We start from the raw sequence: 25,631 nt of genomic DNA on the forward strand, positions 1-25,631 counted from the left end.
CCTGCCAATGTACTTCACTTATTAACTACATCTAACTTTAGCCTATCCATCTCCCTTTTCAGATTCTCTAACCTACCACAACAATTCAAACTTTTAACATTTCACGCTCCGACTCGCAGAATGTCAGTATCCATCTTTCTGATGATCGTCCCCTCTCGTGTAGTCCCCACCCGGAGATCCGAATGGGGGACTAGTTTACCTCCGGAATACTTCACCCGAGAGGAAGCCATCATCAGTACATCATTCACACAGAGAGAGCTGCATGTACTCGGGAGATAGTTACGGCTGTAGTTTCCCGTTGCTTTCAGCTGTGTAGCAGTATCAACACGGCTAAGCCATGTTGAGTATTATTACAAGGCCGTATCAGTCAATCATCTAGACTGCCGCCCTTGCAACTATCGAAAGGCTGTTACCCCCCTTTCGATGAACCATTCGTTAGTCTGGTCTCTCAACAGATACCCATCCGATATGGTTGTATCTGCGGCTCGGCTATCTGCATCATTGGGACACGCAAGCCTCCCCACCGCGGCAAGGTCACATGGTTCGCAGAGCATAATGTGTAAAAATATACAATGAACATATAAATTAAAACATAGAAGTAATTAAACTAGAATGTCCAGTTTCGACAACCAGTCCACTGCACTTGGTGTCAATTCATGCAGAGCCTGTAAACCGTCCTTAAATGCTGACAGTAGACAGCTCTCAACAACATGAAGCAATGTCTGCTTCTCAGCACCATACTCACATGCAGCACTCAATATCCCCACTTTTTCATCATATATTGGCACCTGCCGTGGCCTGTTCAGAAACGGTTGAGTTTTGACCACTCATGTCAAGGAAGATCGAAACCTGGCACTTTCTTTGTTGGGTCTTTAATCAGAAAGGCGTTGGTGGGTGGAAATTGATCCCATCGCTGTCTCCATTCTCTTGTTACACTGAATATTTCATAGGAGTGTAGATCAGTCCAGAGTGGATTCTGGGATTTTAACCTCATCACAGGTGGATCTCTTAAGGCATTGAACAAGAGTGAGTTCCTGTGTGCAAAGGTCTTCTTTAGCAACTGTACTTTCACTGCTTTTCTCCTCAGATCTGGAGGAGCAATGCTTGCTAAAACAGGCACCCACTGAGTAGGAGTGGACCTCACTGTACCAGTAACAACTCTGATGCCCGGTTTCACCAACCTTCGTCAAAATGTCTTGATGATCATCAAATATGACGGTCGATCAAGGTTTGACGATTCGTTAAAATGAGAAGCGTTTCACCAACGCAGATTGGCTTTATTTGAGGCTTCGTCAAATATGACGCTTCGTCAGAATAATATTTCGGTTTCCATGACAAATTAATGTATGTTGGCCTTTCTGATTCGCTCGTAAAACAAAAGAGGGTTAGGAAGCAATATAATTCAGTTCCCGCGAGTTATGTTATGTTTCTCTATTGAATTAACTCATATCTAAAAGTTAGTTATTTAATATTGTTTTGATAACTACTAAGAAGAAATGGACAAGAAAGAAACTTTTAAGAAAAGGGGAGAGAATTTCTCCAAAGAAGAGAAGGCATTAATGGTAAGGTTAGTTGCTGAAAAGAAGGATGTAATAGAAAATAAGCGAACTGATGGTGTGACTGTAAAAGAGAAGGAAAGAGCTTGGGAACAATTAACAGACATGTTTAATGCTAGAGATTTTGTTAAAAAAAGATCTACGAAGCAGCTGAAGTCATTTTATGACAATTTTAAGCGCAGGTCGAAACAACAGAAGGTCCAGGATAAGATCAACATGCATAAAACGGGAGGTGGAGCAGCTGAAACCTCTTCTCAACTATTATCTATTATCTGTGAGCAAGTGGAGCCCATTCCTAACGAGTTTGACTGCGACGCTTTCTATATAGATAAAATAGATAACACCGGTCGCGAAGGATGCTGTGGAGATGAAACAAGTGCGACACATAACCTCTCTGCTATGTCGGAGATCACACCTCATGAAGAATCAGTGACGTCAGCTGTTTCTCCGATTCCTGTTTCTACCGAGCAAGTACTGATATCGCAGCTGACACCAGTGTCAACTACTTCGAAGAATCCGTGGAGTGCAAGGAATAGGCCCAAATTAAATAAAGTGAAAAAGACAGAAGCTGCCAGAGCCCGTGAGAAACTTTCCGAACTGTCTGAAGAAAGACGAAAACTGTGCAACCTAGAGTTGAAGAACTTAAAAGAAAAACATGATTCAGAAATGCGGCTTCTTGAAATGCAGAAAGAAACTGAACACATGAAACAAGAAAATGAAAAGCTTAAAACATCTGTGTTGCAAGCAAAACTTGCCAAGTATTTGAACAAGTAATTATTTATTAGTAATGTAGTATCGGTAGTATTTAAACTATTTTTTTTTTATTTTTCTCTCGTCCAATACAAGGGAGTGCTAGAGAACAATAATTTGCATCTCTGCATTATGTGACAAAATACATATCGGTGAAAGTGAATTAACAAAAATTACATTGATGTAGACACAATTTAAATTGCCAGTAAATTGAAAGCAAATTAGTTAAAATGTAATAAAAATAAGTTCATATCATTGTGTAAGAACATTTCATTAAAATGCTCGTGAATTTGTTTGTTTAACTTGACTACTTTCTTAGAGGAAATGAGTTTCGACAATCCTTTCACGAACAGCAGCAGGCGCACCGTCACGAAGAACATCTACGGCGGGGACAGGTACCGCATCAAATATAAGATAATTTCTGTCATGAGCTCTTTTCTCTTGCAAATACTCACGAAGCTCTTGATCATCGGGGGGATCCTCCTCTCTAGTTTGTATTGCAATATTGTGAAGAACAGCAGTGGCTACTATGATAGTTAATGCAGTTCTTACTTTTGTTCTTAATCCTAAAGATAGAACAGGAAACCTCCTTTTCCACACCCCATACTGTCTCTCCACAGTGTTTCTTGTCTCCACATGAGCTTTGTTGTAGTTTTCTTGACCTTCAGTCCTTGGATTCAAAAAGGGAGTTAGAAGATAGGGGGCTAAACGGTAACCATTATCACCCAATAAATGCCCTTCTGGTATTCTTCCTGTTTCGAACATCATTCTGATTTCTGAGTTATCAAAAATGAAGCTATCGTGTACCGAGCCGGGCCATCGTGCTACTACATTTCTAATCAGTAGATTCGCGTCAGAAATGGTCTGAACGTTAATGGAAAAATATTGTTTTCTGTTGCAAAACATTTCCGCATTATGACCGCCAGGAGACTGTATTGGTACATGTGTACAGTCAATTGTCCCTATTACACCCGGAAAATTACATATACCATAAAATTCCTGAATAACAGCACGTACTTCATCTGCGCTAGGAAAACAAACATAGTGATGTCTTAAATAGGCGATTGCTTCAGACACATTCTTGATATATCTACTTATTGTAGCTTTCGAAACTCCATTTGTATCTCCAATTACTATTTGAAAAGAGCCAGTAGCATAAAAACGGAGTGTCAGAAGCAGTTGCTGGATAGGAGTGAGTGGTCTATTCCTATTAGTGGGATATTCAAGCCTTGCTTCAATTTGTTCTAATAATTTCAAAGTCACTTGTTTAGAAAGCCTGTACCTCATAACAAATTTCGAATCGTCCATCGTGTGGAAATGGTCATTTCGTTCCATAATTACTCTTTCAGGTCCAAGATTCTCCAACAGTTCTATATACATAATCTCAGCGTCGAAATTCTCTCCCATTTTGCACTACGAGTTTTAACATATAAATGAGCACAATAATAATTGAAAAGAAAACCGGTTTTTCACTTAGTGCACTCACGTTCTCAAGTAAAATTAAGAGAGGAAAAACATAGAACGACAAATAATTAAGGAGTAGATACAGTACAATATCAATGTCCAGAATAAAACTATCGTATTCCTCCACTTTACAAGGCACTATTTAACAACACTCCAAATGACGACTATTCTCACTTCATATGTAGAGCAAACCTGTTATCACGAAGCCATTGCACTGCACTTCAATTCATCGTACACTAGCACTGCTTGTATTGCCGATGCGCAATACCGAAGTAATAATCATCCTCCGTTGGAGCTATAGTCATAAAGTTTGCTGTTGAGATATGCGATATGCAGCGGGCCTTTTCTTGACTTCACTTGTGGTAGCTCACCTCGACTTAACGACAGCAATGTTGTTAGTTATTTATTTCGCCTGATCACACTTCCTTGAATTTACATCAAGTCTGTGACCGTTCGTCAGTTTGACAGGAGTAGATATGTCTAAATTGCAATGAACATTACCATATGTTTACAGCATGGTAGCCATTTTAATTAACTTGAGGATCGTCAAGTGAGTTGACGAACGAAAAACCATTCTTCAAAGTTGAGGAAGGATTTGATGATCATCAGTGAAAATGGATGTTGGAGAAACGTAAAAAGTGGATTTGACGGACCATCAAATATTTGACGATCGTCATCTCCCTTGACGAAGGTTGGTGAAACCGGGCATCATGGTTTCATTGAGCTGTATGTCAATCTTGCTCGAATGTATGCTGTTTTCCCACACAGGAGCGCAGTACTCACCAGCCGAGTATGCTAGAGAAAGTGAAGCAGTGAGAAGAGTGTTTGCATCTGCACCCCAGTTACTGCCCGCTAGTTTATGCAGCAGATTTACTCTTGTACTCAGCTTCTTTTACAGATTCAAGCAATGCTGTTTGAACGACAAGGATCGATCCAGTGTGACACCTAGATATTTTGGGAAGAAGTTGTGGGAGACATCTGTTCCGTTAAAAATCACATGGAGCTTCTGATTAGCTTCCATGTTATGCAAGTGGAATGCTGTTACTTCTGTTTTATTAGAATTTGGCTGGAGTCTCCATTTGTGAAAATAGTCACACATGGTAGCTAGGTCCTCTGTAAGTACATCCTCACAGTGTGCCAAATCCATACTCTGACTAATTAAAGCTAGATCATCTGCAAACTGTATCTTCTTTGAAGTTGTTCTTGGCAGGTCATGGATTGAATACAATGGGAGATAATACTGACCCTTGGGGGTAAACCATTATTTAGACATCTCCACCTGCTTCTTTCAGCGTTCAGAAATACAGCAAGTCGACGGTTGGATAACATGTTGTTTAGTAAGCATGCTAGCTTCTGACAAGGGATGACTTGAACAAACTTGAGCAACAGTCCCTCTCTCCAGACCGTGTCATAGGCTGATGTAAAAGGTCGACAAAAGCTCCAGCAGTCTTCAGTCTTTTCTGGAATCCTGCTTCAATCTGTGTTGTTGGTGTTAACACCTGATCACAACAACAATGATTCTTTCTGAAACCCCCTTGTTCAACTGGGATGACTCTTTCTATTGCTTCCTGGATACAGTTAAGTATCCTTCTTTCGAGCATCTTTTAGATTACGCTAAGGAGTGAAATTGGTCGATAATGTGAAGTATCAGTTCCTTCCTTTCCTTGTTTCAAGACTGCAATTACTTTGGTTTGTTTTAAAAACTTAGATAATTTACCAGTTCGTAGAATTTCATTGAAGAAGTTGACTAGCCAATGTTTTGTACCAGGGCCTATGGCCTTCAGAAACTCAGGATAGATTTCATCCAGACCTGGACAGAGCCTTGTCCAGTTCTTCAGTACTGAAATCACAGGAATACTCCAGATGGGATGTCACCTGTGATCTTCTCGTTCTTAGTTGCTTCTTAACACTCCTTGAATGTATCTTATACATCTTCACTCCAGAGATGTGTGTCAGTCTGGAGGCAATGGAGTTTGTGTTCATTGGCCAACTTATGCGTTTCATGGTAGGGTCACTACCAAGTTTTCTTATGAGGTTCCAGGCTTTATGACTAGTGTGTGTAAAGTCCATATCTGCTGTAGTTCTGTGCCACTTCTCTCTCCTAGATTTATTTAGAGCCCTTAGCAACTCATTAGCTGTCATTTTATTAGGAGAGTTTTGATATTCGGTGCAGAGCTGATTACATTCTTCTGACCATCCTGGTATATACGTCTTACGATATCCCCAGGGAATGAACTTCCTAGCATTAGCTTTTATGATGTTGACAAATCCACTGTAATTTTCGGGAACTGGTGATTTCCACTGTATAGTGTTGTACTGTATATCACTTTTAATGGTTGTTATGGATGGTACAGCTATTTGGACAACACAATACCGGTATGTGTAACTTTGAAGTTTTTCTGTGAACTCTGAAGGAAAAACTAAATATATATATATATATATTTTTTTTTTTTTTTTTTTTTACAGCAAATAAAATTTCAAACCATATTTTTATGATGGCACAAAAGGTTTTAAAGTTTAATTACCATTTACAGATGGGAGAAAAGGCTCAATATCATGGGAATTCATTTATACACAAGCCTATATTAAGTTCTTTGTTAACATCAATTCTATAAAGTAACACTTTACAACTTATTTATATGATATATTGTTCAAAATTGAGAACAACAGTTTGAAGTCTTGGAAATTTCTTTGTGAAGTTATAGAAAAACCTATCTATTGGTTTTATATCAGGTTCTGGTAATAATCCTAACACTTCTGAAAATGTAACTACATATTTCTTTGTTGTGTCAATTTTGAAAAGAATGTCTTTGGAAATGTCACTGCAAACTTGACTCATGCAGTAAATTTCAAAACTGCCATCTTTTTCAACACCACCTTGACTCACAACCAGAAATCTATGTTTTGTCTGCTTTTTGTTTTGACTCACATGTTCCATAAGTAAGTATTACCCTCCTATAATATCTTTCTTTTGATATCTTGGGCAGGTCAAGTTCATGTTTTCCAGTGGAGTCTGTGTCTGTATATACACCACTGTAATTTACTGTAGATCCTGCTTGAACTGCCCAAGATTCTCTATCACTCGATTCAGTATCACCCTCTTCTTGTCAAATTTGGTGTAAATGAAGTTCCGAGGTTACAGTTCTTCCAGTTACAATACTGCCTTGGTAAAGACATAAGCCCATAGGCAATGACTTGAATGACAGTTTTCCATCTTTCTTCTAAGAAGCCTCTATATTCCTTTACTTTTTCACTGTTTAGTAAAATTAAGTGAATCCCCTTGAGAACATCACTGCCTATCTTGTAAAAGTCTTCGGCTAACGTAACAATTGCTTGTCTTGCTTATCTTTTTCTCCACACCATTCTCTTAATGGTCCCTCCAATGCAATCCACAGCTCCTTTTCCATGAGAGGTGGCCAAGAGTCTATATCACTCTCTGATTCACTATCACACCTTTCTTGCCAAATTTGGTGTAAATGAAGTTCCAATGTCACAGTTCATCCAGTTACAATACTGCCTTGGTAAAGACATAAGCCAAGAGATAATGGCTTGACTGGGTGTTTCGAATGACAGTTTTTCATTTTTCTTCTAGTTACACCAAAGTCATTAGTTAGGTAACAGAGATTCCTAATCTACTGTCACGTGTTGGCTGGATAAGTAAATTAGAAGAATCTGGTAGAATTTTTACGTTGAAGATTTACTAATTAATTCCAATAATCATTTACACCTCGGTACACAGTCAGGATTTCCGAGCACACACTTACTGTGAATCTACTTCTTGATGCAATTACACCGTCCACGCTCATGTCACTTTCTACTGGTTATTTTCCTCTTTGTTTTCCGGATCACAGAGGCTTCCACAGAGTCTAAGAGTAAGCGGTCGGGCCAAATGGTGACGTAACCAGTCCCTCTCAAAGTGGCATGGCAGACACTATAACCATTATACCGCCCCATCCTTAAAGCTGCTCGTCCTGAGCTGTTCCAAGTTACAGCGCCAGGCGAATGACCATCTTCTCTCGGAGAGACCGCTGGAACCTGTAGACGATGATACAGATGTTGATTCCCATAGGGAATCTGAAATGTCGTTGATCCTGGTGACGATTGTATATGGGCCTTCCCATTGTGCCTGAAGCTTCAATGACTTCCCTTTTGCCTGCACCAGGCGGTACAGCCACACTCGGTCGCCTTCCTGGAAACCCGCAGCGTACGCCAACAAATCATAGCTGGCTTTCATCCAGTCGCTAGCCACCCTCAGATGTTGTCTGGCATAATTGTGTATGTCGTTGAGCTGACCCACCAACTCCCACATAAAGTCCATTGCTGCCTGCTGCTGATCTGGTGCCAACCCGAACATTAGATCGCATAGCAGGTGGAGGTCCCTTCCAAAGACCTTGTTGCCAGGTGTCATACCCGTCGTCTCGTGGGTGGACGCTTGATATGCTGTCGAGAAGAATGGAACCCTCTCATCTCAGTCCTTCTGGTATGCAGAAACCACCTTTCTGAGATGTTCCTCGATGACTTTTTACAAAATGCTCTACCATGCCATCTGACTGAGGGTGGAGGGGCGTCGCATGAGTCTTCGGCACTCCTAAGTGCTGCAGAACCTCTTGCATCAGCCTCGACTCAAAGTTTCTGCCTTGATCGTTATGCAGTTCCCTAAGTACACCGAATCAGCAGAAAAGGTCCTTGACCAAGATATCGGCCACTATCGATGCTTCTTAGTTTGGGATGGCATAGACCTCCAGCCACTTTGTGAAGTAGTCCATGGCCAGGAGTAAGTAACGGTTCCCAGTGTCGGATTCGGAGAATGGTCAAGCGACATCAATGGCGATACTTTGGAAAGGTGCTCCAACACTATACTGCATCACCTGGCAACTACTCCTGGTTCAAGGACCTCGGCTTGCTGCGCAGGTGTCACACAACTGGCACATCCTCTCAACATCGTTCCTCAGGTGTACCCAGTAGTAACACTGTTGGGCAAGGTGTAGCGTCTTATTTGCTCCCAAGTGGCCGGCAGTAGTTCTCGCATGCAACTCAAACAGCACTTCCTTTCTCATGCTCCTGGGAATTACCTGCTGGGCAATCTTTTTCTTTCGATCGGTCAATTCCCACACGTGGATAAGCACCCGGTCGCTAACCTTGAAGATGACCACTAGGCCCTGTATGCCTTGAGGTTGGACTGCGTTCGGCGATGTCCTTCCATTTGGGACTCTGCCCCGACTCAACTTCCCATAGAAGCTGTCCAATGTCGTCATCCTTCAGCTGCTCCCTACTCAGGGCAGCTCGATCCCATCCTTCATCCTTCAGCAGCGGTGGCCCTCATGGCCCAGATGTCCATGATACACACTTGTCTCTTCACTTTCTGGCAGTGTGCACAGTTCTACAGACATGGTCTCCTGGATAAAGCGTCGGCGTTGCAGTGCTTCCTTCCTGGAAGTGCTCCAAGGTCTTCACGATGGCCAGCAGTTCCCAATGCGTTAGTAGTAATTCTGCTCTACTTTTAACAATGTCTTGTTTAAGTAGGCGATCACCTTCTCCTGGCCATCTTGCACTTGCAACAGCACCCCCACCAATTATCATGTCCCTAAGTCTGTGTCTATGATGAACTTCTCCCCAGGCTTGGGGTATCCCAGGATGGGTGTTGTACACACCGACTCCTTCAGCGTCCGGAAGGCAGCCTCTGCCTCACTTGACCATTGGAAATGCCTTCTCTCCTTGGCAAGTAATGTAAGAGGATTTGAGAGATTCATATAGCCAGCTATAAATCTGCAGTAGTACGTGCACAGGCCAAGGAAACTCCTGAGCTCTCGCTTGTCCTTCCGTACAGGCCAGTCTCTGATGGCTCCTAACTTTTCCGGATTTGTGGCTACCCCTTCCGATGACACGATGTAGCACAGGTAGCGCACCTCTTTCTGGAATAGCTGGCATTTTCCAGGATTTAACTTTAGGTGAGCACTACCTAGTCTCTGGAACACTCTCTGTAGGTTCTCAACATGCATCCCACGATAATGACGACGTCCAGCCATACAAGGCAGGCGTCGCGAGTTAGCCCCCCTCAGTACAGACTCCATCAGCCACTCGAAGGTCGTTGGCATGTTGCAGAGACCAGAGGGGATCACGGTGAACTCGTACAGCCCTTGGCCAGTTAAGAACGCCGCCTTTTCTTTGTCTTCCGGATACAGCATCACTTAACCAGTATCCGGACTTCAGACCCAAAATGGAAAAACACTGAGCTCCAGATATAGTATCCAGAATGTCATCTATCCGAGGTAACAGGAAACAGTCCTTCTTCATGACATAGCTCAACTTGCGGTAATCTACGCAAAAACAGAGCTCGCCATTCTTTTTCTTCACCAGGACAACCAGCAACAACAACGGGTTGTTCGACTCCTCAATGCTTCATGTCATTTAGCATCTGGCTGATTTGTACCTTCTTCGCCAGGGGTACCCTACAAGATGGCTGCCGGATTGGGGTGGCGTCACCGGTGTTTATGTGATGGTACACTCTACCCGTCTTTCCGTAGTCGCCTCTGGTAGCAGTGAAGAAGTCCCAGAACTCGTGGATTAGTTCCATAAGCTCCCTGAATTGTCTGGCCTCCAGTTGTCAGATATAATCTTCCAGAGCTTACCTGATCCTCTGCCCACTTCCAGAGTCTGTGCGCCTTCATCGTCTACCAGCACAATGCACCTTGGTCCCGCTGGGCAAACTCTGTTCCCGCGACGCCGAGTTCAATATTCGTACTGGCATACAGTTTCATGCTGGAACGAGCGTCCTTACCAGGTGGTCGTCGTTCCGGTTTCTATGAGCACACTGTCACCTTGTGCGCGTCCCTCCATCCATGCCGTTGCCATCGTCTTGCGGCTGGCCAGTATAACACTGGCCAGCGTTAATAGCGCTACTCGAGGTTGCGTCCCTGAGTGTCGGAGCATTGCCTCTTAATGGAAATTCTAAGTTCCCATCGAGGGAATTAGATATTTTTCCACCAATAGAGCATATAAAAAATCAGATGTATGGCTTTTCAGGCATTTGCTCTACTAACCAGCGTTTCGTCTTAGGTCTGACACTAGACTCATCAGAGTGGGATGTATCAGACCCTACCCACTCTGATGAGTCTAGTGTCAGACCTAAGATGAAACGCTGGTTAATAGAGCAAACGCATGAAAAGCCATACATCTAATTTTTTATCTGATTTTTGATATGCTCTATTGGTGAAAAAATATCTAGTTCCCTCCATGGGAACTTAGAATCTCCATTCGGAATTGCTAGGCGGGCATTAATTCCATTGTGGAATTTTATCTCCCGTATGCAGTTATCAGACTGTGCCTCTTAAATAGGCTTCTGATAAGTTCACCTGCATACACCCCAGCGTCAGTTAGTAGGGTCTGACACATCCCACTCTGATGAGTCTAGTGTCAGACCTAAGATGAAACGCTGGTTAATAGAGCAAACGCCTGAAAAGCCATACATCTAATTTTTTATCTGATTTTTGATATGCTCTACTGGTGGAAAAATATTTAGTTCCCTCAATGGGAACTTAGAATTTCCATTCGGAATTGCTAGGTGGGCATTAATTCCATTGTGGAATTTTATCTCCCGTATGCAGTTGTCAGACTGTGCCTCTTAAATAGGTTTCTAATAAGTTCACCTGCATACACCCCAGCGTCAGTGGGTAGGGTCTGACACATCCCACTCTGATGAGTCTAGTGTCATACCTAAGATGAAACACTGGTTAATAGAGCAAACGCCTGAAAAGCCATACATCTAATTTTTGATATGCTCTATTGGTGGAAAAGTATCTAATTCCCTCCATGGGAACTTAGAATTTCCATTCGGAATTGCTAGGCGGGCATTAATTCCATTGTGGAGTATTATCTCCCGTATGCAGTTGTCAGACTGTGTCTCTTAAATAGGTTTCTGATAAGTTCACCTGCATACACCCCAGCGTCAGTGGATAGGGTCTGACACATCCCACTCTGATGAGTCTAGTGTCTGTGTCTGCAAACATTCCTCTAAACAAGGTAACAATCCCCATTTCAAGAATTCCTGGAGAGATACACTAAAAAATCTGTTCCTACAGAATCAACACTGTGAAAAAACTATCGCTTTACTTTGAAGATACTCTAAATCGAATACGATACAGTGTAGCGGACAATAAGATTTGGATATCTATTGATGAGACGACGGAAACTTCAAAATGTGCTTAATCGAAATGATGGTTTTCATTGTGTGTGCAAGATAAATGATGGTCTTAGAGGAGAAGGTACCAGTACACTTCAAGATAAGTGCATACTCGACAGCAGTGATTTAACATTATTTAAATATGCACCAATAACATCTTGTAACGTAGAAAGGAGCTTCTCTTCTTAAAAGAATGTGTTAAGTGATAATTGGAGCTCTTTCGCGCCTGATGCTTTGAAGATGAATCTTGTCATACACTTCAATTCCACCCGCGGAGAAGAATGAAAAAGGTATACGAGTTTGCACTATAGGCTCTGACGCCCTACCATAATGCATTGAGAGACATCTACTTAATTCGTTTCTTGGTGCTCAATTTAAACTTTAACGCATTTGAATAATGTTAATGAAATCTGGGCTTAAACGTTTCAAAATATGTATTTTTAAGTAGATTGATTTCTAGTTTTCTCGTATTTCAAACCACCAATGCAGGGTGCAAACAGGTTTTGACTTTTAAAATGGTGTGTGATCTGATACTCTTAGCGAAATTAGTACTCTATAGGTATGTATTCACAAAAGTTTGATAAATGAATCAAGGATAATAGACTGTGAATAACTGCTGCACATGTATAATCAGAACTAATATTAAAGTAAGAACAAAGAATTTCGTTAACAAATACACTGACTGACAGAGCAAATGCAACACCAGGAAGGAGTGGTCAGAACTTTATGCCAATTGCAGGGTAGACTGACGTCACTGAGGTATGTTCATGATGTGAAATGCGCCGCTGTGCTGCGCACGTAGCGAACGATAAATGGGACACGGCGTTGGCGAATGGCCCACTTCGTACCGTGATTTCTCAGCCGACAGTCATTGTAGAACGTGTTGTCGTGTGCCACAGGACACGTGTATAGCTAAGAATGCCAGGCCGCCATCAACGGAGGCATTTCCAGCAGACAGACGACTTTACAAGGGGTATGGTGATCGGGCTGAGAAGGGCAGGTTGGTCGCTTCGTCAAATCGCAGCCGATACCCATAGGGATGTGTCCACGGTGCAGCGCCTGTGGCGAAGATAGTTGGCGCAGGGACATGTGGCACGTACGAGGGGTCCAGGCGCAGCCCGAGTGACGTCAGCACGCGAGGATCGGCGCATCCGCCGCCAAGCAGTGGCAGCCCCGCACGCCACGTCAACCGCCATTCTTCAGCATGTGCAAGACACCCTGGCTGTTCCAATATCGACCAGAACAATTTCCCGTCGATTGGTTGAAGGAGGCCTGCACTCCCGGCGTCCGCTCAGAAGAGTACCATTGACTCCACAGCATAGACGTGCACGCCTGGCATGGTGCCGGGCTAGAGCGACTTGGATGAGGGAATGGCAGAACGTCGTGTTCTCCGATGAGTCACGCTTCTGTTCTGTCAGTGATAGTCACCGCAGACGAGTGTGGCGTCGGCGTGAAGAAAGGTCAAATCCGGCAGTAACTGTGGAGCGCCCTACCGCTAGACAACGCGGCACCATGGTTTGGGGCGCTATTGCGTATGATTCCACGTCACCTCTAGTGCGTATTCAAGGCACGTTAAATGCCCACCGCTACGTGCAGCATGTGCTGCGGCCGGTGGCACTCCCGTACCTTCAGGGGCTGCCCAATGCTCTGTTTCAGCAGGATAATGCCCGCCCACACACTGCTCGCATCTCCCAACAGGCTCTACGAGGTGTACAGATGTTTCCGTGGCCAGCGTACTCTCCGGATCTCTCACCAATCGAACACGTGTGGAATCTCATTGGACGCCGTTTGCAAACTCTGCCCCAGCCTCGTACGGACGACCAACTGTGGCAAATGGTTGACAGAGAATGGAGAACCATCCCTCAGGACACCATCCGCACTCTTATTGACTCTGTACCTCGACGTATTTCTGCCTGCATTGCCGCTCGCGGTGGTCCTATATCCTACTGAGTCGATGCCGTGCGCATTGTGTAACCTGCATATCGGTTTGAAATAAACATCAATTATTCGTCCGTGCCGTCTCTGTTTTTTCCCCAACTTTCATCCCTTTCGAACCACTCCTCCTTGGTGTTGCATTGTCACTGTCAGTCAGTGTATGTATCAGAGGAATTGCCGTTTCAATTTATAATTTATTTTTAAATGACCATATTTTGATTAATCATTTTCACTTTTCATCATTTTTGAGGTCATATTTGCTTGCTTATTTGGGCTATTTTTAGTAGGGTTGGGCAGAGTGGGACATTCACTTGTTCCGCAACATTAGGAACTTGAGGCGGAGTGTTTCGGTACAGAGTGCCGAGACACGGGACACAGGACTGTAACTGCGTCCTAGAGAGAACTTCGAGAGGCAACAGGACATGCTCCGCTTCAGCTGGATGTGCCTGAACCGAACGTGCTATGCCAAGACCGCACTAGATAGATTAGTTGGCCTTGGCTGTGTCTGCCTGTCGATACCGGCTGTGTGCCGCCCTGTGCTGGAGTGTCAACATTTTTTCATCCAGTTATATCTTTAATTCTAAAGCGATGACCCGTATTTTTCTTGGACTTAAAAGTTTCCTTAAAGTCCAAATTAATTTTTAACATCAATCCCCGAGAAAGTGTTGAGGGAAATTTTTGAGATATTGAAGAAAGTAAATGGAAGTTGAGAGGGAAGGAATTCGAAGTGCAGAGAGCATAAGGCAACAGACAGGGCAGGCCGGTTCTGTACGTACTTCCGCCTACCACGCGATGTCTTCGAAACACAGTTTCCTGCGCACGTGTCACGCAGTTAGTTAAGAAATGGAGGAGAAAATTACCACAGCCATTCAGTCTCACCATGTTTTGTAGGTACTATGTGAATCATGTGGACTGCAATGCAGTATGTACGTGTGTATGTATGTATGTTCGTGAGTAAATGGCTGAACAGAATTTAATGAAAATCGGTATGTAAATTCGGGGAATAAGGCACTACAGTCTAGGCTATAAATCATTTTATTCACGCTGCGTGACAAGGTAGTTTAGAGAAAGGCCTAAGATGTAATCCACCGAGCAAGTGGCCGTGCGGTTAGGGTCGCGCATCTGTGAGTTTGCATTCGGGAGATAGTGGGCTCGAACCCCACTGTCAGCAGCCCTGAAGATGGTTTTCCGTGGTTTCCTATTTTCACACTAGGCAAATGCTGGGGCTGTACCTTAATTAAGGCCACGCCAGCTACCTTCCCAATCTTCCGACCTTCTTCCGTCGCCGAAAGCCTTCGATATGTTAGTGCGACGTTAAACAAACAGCAAACAAAAGAATGTAATCCTCATATATCTATGAAACAATCCATGACCCAAGTTCTCGCAACATATAGAATTTAAGACAAAGATCTAATGCTGATTATGGAGAGCATCATCGCCGACTCCGTCGCCGTCATCCATCATCACATTTATGTGAAGAGAGAAATACGGAAAATCATTTATCATGTCTTGTCAAATATATATGCAAACGCGTTCACAACAGATTGTCAATGTTGATTGATTTTAGTATCTTGTGTCTTGTGACAACTAGATGAAAATCTAGCAGTACATTTGTAAATACATATTTTTCCCTCTCCCCCACTGTAATCCCATTAATGAATTTACCATGCAAGTTGGTCGTGCGGTTAGGATCGCCTTGCTATGAGCTTGCATTCGGGAGATAGGGGGTTCGAACCCCACTGTCGGCAACCGTGAAGATAGTTTTCCGTGGTTTCCCATTTTCACACCAGGCTAATGCTGGGGGGGGCTGTACCTTAATTAAGGCCTCGGTCGCTTCCTTCCCATTCCTAGCCCTTTCCTATTCCATCATTGCCATGAGACCTATCTGTGTCGGTGCGACGTAAAAAATATAAAAAATAATCATGAATTAAATTCTTTGCTTAGTCCATATGAACGCCGAACATCGGTAACATAGAAATATTGTTCAGTCTTGTAAACTGGCGAAGGTGTTTGTTTTTATTGCGATTGTCTTAAGCTGAATAACCGCGTTGCCATCAGCACAAGGGAAATTGTGAAGATGACTAACAAAATGAGAAAAATCGCGAATGCTTGAAGAAAAAGAAAAAAGAGCCTCTTTATACTGGATGCCCCAGTATCACAGAGTCTAAAGAAAACATGTTATTTCTGAAAACCGACGAGACCCTGCGTGGCAATGTGCGCTCACGTCCACTTCGCAATTTTGTTTTAAGCTTCGTGCTGTTCTGCTCTGCTCTTCCCTGCTCTGCGGCCAACTGCCTCTCAATGTGCGCCCGGCCTAACAGCAGGAAAGTACAACAATGTATTCATCCAGTTATATTTTTAATTCCAAAGCGACGACCCATATTTTTCTTGGCCTTAAAAGTTTCCTTAAAGTCCAAATTAATGTTTAACGTCAATCCCCGAGAAAGTGTTGAGGGAAATTTTCGAGATATTAATTACTCACTAATTACTCACAATACAGGCCAATACATTCAACTGGTGAAAATATTCTTGAATTGGTTACTTTTAAACACCTGCACTGCCATTGTAACCGTGTTATGTGTATTTTATATTGACCGGAAAAATCTTAACCTAAAAGCAGCCTTTAACGTGATTATTGGGCGCGAATTTCAGTGTTCCGACTGTTCGTTCACGTTCCCTGCAGCTTTATGCTGGACCATGGCCATAACTACACACAGGCACACACCACACAGCACGTTCCGTACAGGCACACTCCCAGTTCCCTCTCGAACTTCTCTCTACACTGCGATGTTACAGTCACGCGTCCCGTGCGCCCGCTGCACAGTTCCAGCTAGTAGGCGAAGGGCAGTGCATAGTGGCGCTTCTGATGGGACAGCAAGTCAGTGTCTCCGGCTCGCTTGAGAATGTTTTGGAACAATTGACACTCGGTGTTCTGGAACAACGGAACATAACTGTGCACCGGCACCTTGTGCCGAAACAGGGACATAGTGCCCAACCCTAATTTTTAGGTCTTAAACATCCGAGCCCTAATGATAACAATGACATTTACAATAAGATACAAAAGTTAAAAACTAGAAAAGCAGCTGGATTTGATACGCAGAGGTGCCAACCTTTGAAGTGGGTTATCAGTAATCTCATTTTTAAATTTTATTGCTAGTTGTTTTACGTCACACCGACATAGATAGGTCTTACGGCGACGATGGGACAGGAAAGGACTAGGAATGGGAAGGAAGCGGCCGTGGCCTTAATTAAGGTACAGCCCCAGCATTTGCCTGGTGTGAAAATGGGAAACCACGGAAAACCATCTTCAGGGCTGATAGTGGGGCTCGAACCCACGATCTCCCGAATACTGGATACTGGCCGCACTTAAGCGACTGCAGCTATCAAGCTCGGTAATCTCATTTTTAAGCCCTCCCTCAAAACGTTCACTAGTCAAATCCAAAGCACCCCATTTGCGTTTTCCAACAGCAATCTATTCTGAAGTATATCATATTACACAATAAAATTTGCTCGTTACCTGGTAGTTCTGTGATAAAAAGTTCTTTGTAGCTTGTTTTGCACCCAGCAGCTGCTGTTCAGTGTAGGTTTTCTTGAAACATTCAGTACTTCCCCCGGAAATGACATTTTCATCTTCAGAACCATAAGTGGTTCCAGTGTAGGTGTATTTAATGTAGGCCTAATTTCTGGCTGATTTTTCATAAAATCACTGAAAACTCTTTCTGTGGGAGAGTTACTGTGAGGTACACTTAATACTGCAAATAGAAACATGACTTAAGGTTTTCATTTTTAAGCTCTGCAATGTTAGGTCCATGTACAACATATTCAGGGAAAGTATCACACTGGTAGACTGCAAATACCTCTTCAAGTTTGTCACGTTCACTTTCCTTGACCAAACTTGGGAATCTTCAAACAAAACATTCAAGAGATGAATAGCAACCCTCATTCTGGGAGAGATGTCTACAACTTCGGCATTCAGATGCCGTGTACTGAACTAAAGCAGAGGTTTTTGTTCTTGTAAAACCATATTTCTGAGATATTTTAGAGTCAGGGAACATTGATCTAAATAAATTTCCAGCGTGATCTGAACTGATAACGGTATATTATGCTCCAAAAGAAATGATGTGAACAGCAATTCGGCATTTGTCACCACAGTTTCATTACATTTTACGAAGAACGATGAAACAGACATTCCGTAATTTTGATTAACCGTATGTGTGATGTGTCTTGGATTCTATGTGTCTTCTGCAATCATCTCGTCCACCGTGAGCCACAGAGAAATCACACGAACACACACTGCCGAACACGTGAAGCAAGTAGGCATGGCCATTCGCTTGTGTAACCATCTCGATATTTCTGTAACACTGCTGTCTTCTTAGAATATGATGCAAATTGGCAATTGCTGTTTCATTTTACGAAACCAGTCACTTTTTCAAATTGACAACTAGGATAATTAGAAATGGAACGTACTAAATATACAACTCACGTCTACGCACACAACAGAGAGGGAGCCGAACGCGCGCGCTGGAGAACAGCAGAGCGTAGAGCCGACTTGATGTGTCATTCCAGCTAAGAGAGCAGAGCATAACTATGTAGCTGGCCGTGATTTCACAATGCTCACGGGAAACAACAGGAAGTGATGACAAAATAACCGCCAAATACATTTAAGTGCCAACTTACGAACATTGAAACGAGGAGGGTTGACCAGTAATGCTCTAAGGATTGATCATTTTTTACCTCTTTCCTTTTTTTCGGCAGAAATATATATTTATCCTGATAATATTGCATTTTTCTGTAATAATTTCCCCTTTGACCGTAATGCCGTAATCGCGAAGTGAAATTCGGACAATCCGTAATAGTTGGCACCTCTGGATACGATTCCTGGGGATACCGTATACTAAAGACGGGTTGGGATGTAGCACCATATCTCAAGTACTTATGTGACTGTTGTTTGCATGAAGAAGCTATACCAAATGAATGGAGAGTTGCTATAGTGGCCCCTGTGTATAAAAGAAAGGGTGACATAAAACTGAAAATCACAGGCAAATGAGTTTGACATGCATCGTATGTAAGCTTTGGGAAAGCATTGTTTCTGATTATATTAGACATGCTCGCAAAATGAATAACTCGTTCTATGGAAGGCAGTTCGGGTGTAGGAAACGTTATTCCACTGAAGCTCAACTTGTAGGATTCCAGCAGGATAAAGCAGATGTCTTGGATTCAGGAGGCCAAATTTCCTGTACCGCGATTGCCCTATTTAAGGTATTTAATAGGGTAGATCATGAGAGACTACTGCAAAAATGAGTGTAATTGGACTAGACAAAAGAGTGACAATGCATAGCTATTTCTAGCAAATAGAACTAGAGAATTAGAGTAGGCAAAACTCTATCTGACCCTGTAATAATTAAGAGGGGAATTCCTCAAGACAGTATTATTGCATCTTTATGTTTTCTTACACACAAAAATATGAGCAAAGAACTGGAATCAGCGATAAGGCTTTTTGCGGATGATGTTATTCTGTATAGAGTAATAAATAAGTTACAAGATTGTGAGCAACTGCAAAAAGACCTTGACAATATTCTGAGATGGCAGCAGGCAATGGTATTGTTACATGCCAGCCCCATAGTATTGGTATTATAGCCAACACTTCTGTCACCCTCAGCCCAGCCACCAAACCGTAACACACCGAGTCTCTCGCCGACTTCACCTCGGAGTCCAACACTGACAGTCAGTCAGAGTTGGGTTCCGTGGTGGAGCCAGGAAGGGCCTAGTGACTCAGGCGACCAGGGATCTCCCAGCTGGCTTGTGGGGTGGGGCCGGCCCTTCCATGTATTGTTTTCGTCAGCTCGCTTGCCTGTGAGTTTCTTGCAGATTCAATGGGACTGTTCCACCTCTAGCCACCTCGCTAATTTTCTGGTTCCCATTAGCCGAGCTATAAAAAGGGAGGCTAGCCACGGACAGTCAGTCAGAGTTGGGCTCCGTGGTGGAGCCAGTGTTGGTGCTGGACTCAGGGTCAGTGTTGGACTCCGAGGTGAAGTCTGCGAGAGACTCGGTGTGTTACGGTTTGGTGGCTGGGCTGAGGGTGACAGAAGTGTTGGCTATAATACCAATATACAGTAGAACCTCAATAATTTGAAATCGGTTAATTTAAAATCCCGCCTAATTCGAAGAAGCTCTCGTTCCCGGAAACATGAGATATAGTTTTGCATGTTATTTAAATTGTTTAATTCGAAATACGGATAATTCGCAATTCGATGTACAATGTCGGCCCCATTACCGAAATTCAGACTTTTAATTCGAAACTGCCTTTACATTTTAAAACAATAGTATGTTACAGAGTAATTTCTACTCTAAATTTATCCGCTCCGCGTCATAATAGAACGCGCCGGAATGTGGAAGGGTAGCTTTCCGCACATACACTCACTTCGGTGGGGCTACAGTGCGCTTCATGATTGCTAAATTGAATGAAATCGGAATTCTTTTGTATTCAACCTTTTAAGGAACGCCGTAATATCACGCAACAGGCAGTGTGCGGAAAAACAGAATTCGCAAACACTGGCAATGCCGACAGTTGACGAAAAAGCGTAGCTCAGATAATAAATTCGTAGGCACCAAACAATATTGTCATTGCCGGTGAAACTGCATTGCTTTATTTTAATGCAAGCCCAAACGGTATTACGGTTTTAAATGGGTCATACTAGTACGTTGCAATGCACATGGGATGGAAGCGAGAAACTTTATCCCCTCGCCATAGGAAAGTTCGATAAACCACAATATTTTAAGGGCGTCAGGCACTTTCCATGCCAGTACAAAGCATATAAAAATGCAAACAGTACGGAAATCCAAAAAATAATGCATTTGCACAGGGGGGCCAGCATAATTTATCCTCGTCTTTGAATTGTGTGATATTTTTTTCTTTCGTTGCGTGAGGTTATGTTTGTCAGTGATTTATCCAAATGCATTATTTGAACATTGTAAATGCACCTTGTTGGATACATTTCGGAAATAGTTTTTTCCATGGCATTTGAAAGGTTTAAACTGTGAATCGAGGTAATTACATGTATTAATGGGTCTTAGAATACTTTGTGACGCGGCAAGTGTTTACATTTCTGAAGTAGGAGAGAAGTACCATGGCGGGAAATCGTACAAGGATAGTCACAGAAAAGTTCGATTTTAAGGGCATCGGGTACTTCCTTTTTAAATACAAGGCATCTAAAATGCATAAAGTATAGTCATCCAATTAATAAAGCACTTGCACATGGGAGCCAGCATAGGTTTCTCCTCGTCTTTGAATCGTGCTTTTCTTTTTTCTTTCTTTCTTTTGTTGCGTGAGGTTATGTTTGCCAGTGAGATATCCGAGTGCATTACTTGAATACTGTAAATGCACCTTCCTGGATACATTTTGGGAATAGCTATTTTTTCATGGTATTTGAAGGGTGAATCAAGGTTAACTGCATGCAGTAACGGGCCATAGAATATTTTGTAACGCGACAAGGGTTGGTACTTCTAAATTGCGAATTGGCGATTAATTCGCAATCACGTAATTCGAAGTCCGATTTTTGAGCCCCAGCGACTTCGAATTAACGGGGTTTTACTTTAGTTGGTCTGTTATTGGACATTATAAATTTTACTAGCCAACTCATTCCTGGTTGCCAGCGTTTACCCCCAGTGTGCTAAGTTGGGCTCTTCAGTTGGTAAATAGCACACCTACCAAGATGCATGGTTAGTGCATACCGTGGAGGCCACTGCGTCGGCTGCTTGGAGCTGCCGCCAGTGCCAATGCACTATGAGACACTATGTCTCATTTTCAAAAATTTTGGTCTGCTTGACCATCAGATGCTGATTCCCATAGGGAATCTGAAGATGCGTACACACTTGCGAGCATGTTGCAAGCCGCTCACTGCAAGCCAACTGGATCGGTTTTCTAGGCAAGCACAAAGGGATGCTCGCGCTCAGTGTGGACAGCCAAGGAACATGCTCACAAATGTGTATGGCTACAGTGAGCATCCCGCGAGCATGGCGGCGCGGTCGGATGAAGATGTGCTTACGCTAATAGACACATATCGAACACATTCTGTTTTATGGGACCCGAAAAATGGGGATCACTTTTAAAATAATGTGAAAGAGGAGGCATGGTGGGGATATTGGTTCAACAATTGGACGACCCGCAGATAAATGTAAGAAAAACATATTTCTTTCTTGGGGTCACACCGGAGGGAAAGGAGCAAAGAGAAAAGTAGTCGCACTAATGGAAAAGCAGAAATTCTTGCTCAGAAAACATCTTTTGATGGAAACAAGACTCAGACTGATCCTGCTCATGCGCAAATGGCTCGAGAAGTGCTCACGAGCCGCTCGGACATTTTAGTTGTCCCGGCTCAAAATATGCTCGCAAGTGTGTACACACCTTGCAATATTGGTCCCGAATTAGTAAATTTATAATATAATGGCCTCCACGGTATGCACTAGCCATGCGTCTTGGTAGGTAAGCTATTTACCAACTGATGAGCCCCACTTAACAAACTGGGGCAAAATGCTGGCAACCAGGAATGAGTTAGGTGGGAAATTTATAATGTCCAATAATGGACCAACTATGTTTGAATTATAAATTTACTCATTCAGGACAAATATTTCAGGTTCCCTATGCGAATCAACATCTGTATGATCTGCTGGCCAGGCAGGCATCAATTTATGAAAATGAGATATACGGAGTTGGCTAGACTGATTTTCAGCGACTTCTCGCTCTCGAGTGTGGTGCTATCTATCGTCAGATCCTGTGCTTGCATCTGTTGATTATCTTCAGAAAGCCTAATAAGGGTAGTCTTAAGAGTTATGGACAACGACTTATGTCAAGCTTTCGTGATTTTAATCGATGAGCTTCAAAATCAATACCTAATTGGGATTAAAATCTCGAGATTACATTTTCTTATGCCAGTTATAACCTCTCATGTAAGGCAGAGTTTTTGGAAAGTATTCTCGTAGTAGATTGGTCAAGTCGCTCGCTCCGTAATAGAAGGCACACAGGTTTTCATCGTCTTTCTAATTTGCATTTTAAAAAATATTTTCGTTCCCTGCCATTGTTCTTAACTCTTTTTCACACGCTTCCATATACGTATATACACTCAACATCTTCCTTACGGACATACTGCCTTTCAGCATTCTACCTGCAGGCTTCTGTGAATTGATTAAGTACCTCCACGATGCTCCGTATATCGGTGTCTAGCTCCTGGTAGCTACCCAGCGCTTGCGCGGAGGTGGTTGCACGCAAGGCAAAGTACCAGCTGCTTTACACCCCCAAGTAGTTTACCTCCCGGGCAACTGCCAGCCACTTTACCAGCAGATGGTAGAACCGGCCCTATGTCTCTGTGACCTCGTTTAGTTCCACATGCTTCCATTTATTTATAATGCATTTCATTCTAATGTTTATGAAGATAAAGTTGGAAGGTACCGTACTGTTAAAGAACTAATATCCATCATAGGAAGAGGAATTCGGGAATGGAATAGATTCCAATTTCTTCGAAATCATTTACAAGAAGACTATGTAAACAACTGATAGGGAATCTGCTACCTGGGTGACAGTCCTATACGGTTGTGTTGTTGTTTGAGTCATCAGTCCATAGACTGGTTTGATGCAGCTCTCCATGCTACCCTATCCTGTGCTAACCTTTTCATTTCTACGTAACTATTGCAGCCTACATCTGCTCTAATCCGTTTGTCATATTCATACCTTGGTCTACCCCTACCGTTCTTGCCACCTACACTTCCTTCAAAAACCAACTGAACAAGTCCTGGGTGTCTTAAGATGTGTCCTATCATTCTATCTCTTCTTCTCGTCAAATTTAGCCAAATCGATCTCCTCTCACCAATTCGATTCAGTATCTCTTCATTCGTGATTCGATCTATCCATCTCACCTTCAGCATTCTTCTGTAACACCACATTTCAAAAGCTTCTATTCTCTTTCTTTCTGAGCTAGTTATCGTCCATGTTTCACTTCCATACAATGCCACGCTCCACACAAAAGTCTTCAAAAACATCTTTCTAATTCCGATATCAATGTTTGAAGCGAGCAAATTTCTTTTCTTAAGAAAGCTCTTCCTTGCTTGTGCTAGTCTGCATTTTATGTCCTCCTTACTTCTGCCATCGTTGGTTATTTTACTACCCAAGTAACAATATTCATCTACTTCCTTTAAGACTTTGTTTCCTAATCTAATATTTCCTACATCACCTGCCTTCGTTCGACTGCACTCCATTACTTTTGTTTTGGACTTATTTATTTTCATCTTGTACTCCTTACCTAAGACTTCATCCATACCATTCAGCAACTTCTCGAGATCTTCAGCAGTCTCAGATAAAATAACAATATCATCCGCAAATCTCAAGGTTTTGATTTCCTCTCCTTGGACTGTGATTCCCTTTCCAAATTTCTCTTTGATTTCCTTTACTGCCTGTTCTATGTAAACATTGAAAAGGAGAGGGGACAAACTGCAGCCTTGCCTCACTCCTTTCTGGATTGTTGCTTCTTTTTCAAAGCCCTCGATTCTTATCACTGCAGACTGATTTTTATACAGGTTGTAGATAATTCTTCGTTCTCGGTATCTGATCCCTATCATCTTCAGAATCATAAATAGCCTGGTCCAATCAACATTATCGAATGCCTTTTCTAGATCTACGAATGCCATGTACGTGGGCTTGTCCTTCTTGATTCGATCCTCTAAGATCAGACGTAAAGTCAGGATTGCTTCACGTGTTCCTACATTTCTTCTGAAGCCAAATTGATCTTCCCCCAACTCAGCTTCAACTTGTTTTTCCATTCTTCTGTAAATAATACGTGTTCACTTTCTATAAGTAGCACACATAAAAAGCATTTTCCTAGTAGACATAATATTGTGATTAAACATTTCAATGAAATATGTTATTAACAAAAGAACGTATGAAAAGAGGCATACAGATTAATACAACGCTAATAATGAAAAGAAAAAAGATTCGTCATAATGAAGACTCGAACCTGCAGACCTCGTATTATGAACTGTGCGCGTTAGCCATTACGCTAGCGAGGTACCTTGAGGTAATAGGGATACATAGAAATAAGTTATACCTGGTGTTTGAAAACTGAAAAAGTAGAATATTAAATCTCATTTGAAATTATTTTCAAATAGGATTTGATTTTATATCCTTTTAGAGCTTCTCTACGAAAGCTTGACGTATGAAATGTGTTCCCTACGCTATCAATGCGAGAGGCTGGTGTGACCGTTGCAACTCTAAGGAAGCATTAATGTTCAAAATCCTGCAATACAATATCGATCATTGTTACAGTATAATGCTTTTTTCAGTATAGTAAGCTAATTTGAGTTGTATGCCACCAGAAATACACCTAATAATGTTCAGCTCTCAAAACTTGCCCGGGCAGGTGAAGTCTTATCGGCTTCTCAAAGTGGCCGATAAATTACGCGCTGGGTAACGACGATTTATGCTGCCGATAGTGCTACCTGGATGTGGTCGAACGCAAACATCATTTTACGCGGAGGGCAAGTTACGCGCTACTTTACCAGTAGGTGGTAGAACCGGCCCTAAGTCTCTCATAACTGCCAGCGGTTACAATTATCCTACGCAGTGGCCTCTATGGTATGCACTAGCCGTGTGTCTTGGTAGGTGTGCTTTTTACCAACTGATGAGCTCAATGGACGAAATGCTGGCAACCAGGAATGAGTTAGCTGGAAAATTTATAATGTACAATAACAGACCAACTATATTG

General features: G+C 42.6%; 1 protein-coding gene and 1 long non-coding RNA gene across 5 annotated transcripts in view; one reads left to right on the forward strand and one right to left on the reverse strand.

Annotated features, from left to right (window-relative positions):
• nbs (nibrin) overlaps nucleotides 1–25,631 on the reverse strand; it is a 294,050-nt gene that overhangs the window by 256,661 nt on the left and 11,758 nt on the right. Inside the window, exon 1 of one of the 4 annotated variants that reach the window (XM_068231053.1) lies at nucleotides 17,402–17,907. The exons of the other annotated variants lie outside the window; for them this stretch is intronic. The gene's annotated coding sequence lies outside the window, so the exon portion shown is untranslated. Of the gene's footprint in view, nucleotides 1–17,401; nucleotides 17,908–25,631 lie in introns of those variants that run through there. 4 annotated transcript variants of the gene reach the window in all.
• The window catches only part of LOC136886829 (uncharacterized), a 116,103-nt gene that overhangs the window by 84,609 nt on the left and 5,863 nt on the right, over nucleotides 1–25,631 (forward strand). The window lies entirely within an intron of this gene.

This window comes from Anabrus simplex, chromosome 1, assembly GCF_040414725.1.
Source record: "Anabrus simplex isolate iqAnaSimp1 chromosome 1, ASM4041472v1, whole genome shotgun sequence".
In the NCBI taxonomy this organism is placed as follows: Eukaryota; Metazoa; Arthropoda; class Insecta; order Orthoptera; family Tettigoniidae; genus Anabrus; species Anabrus simplex.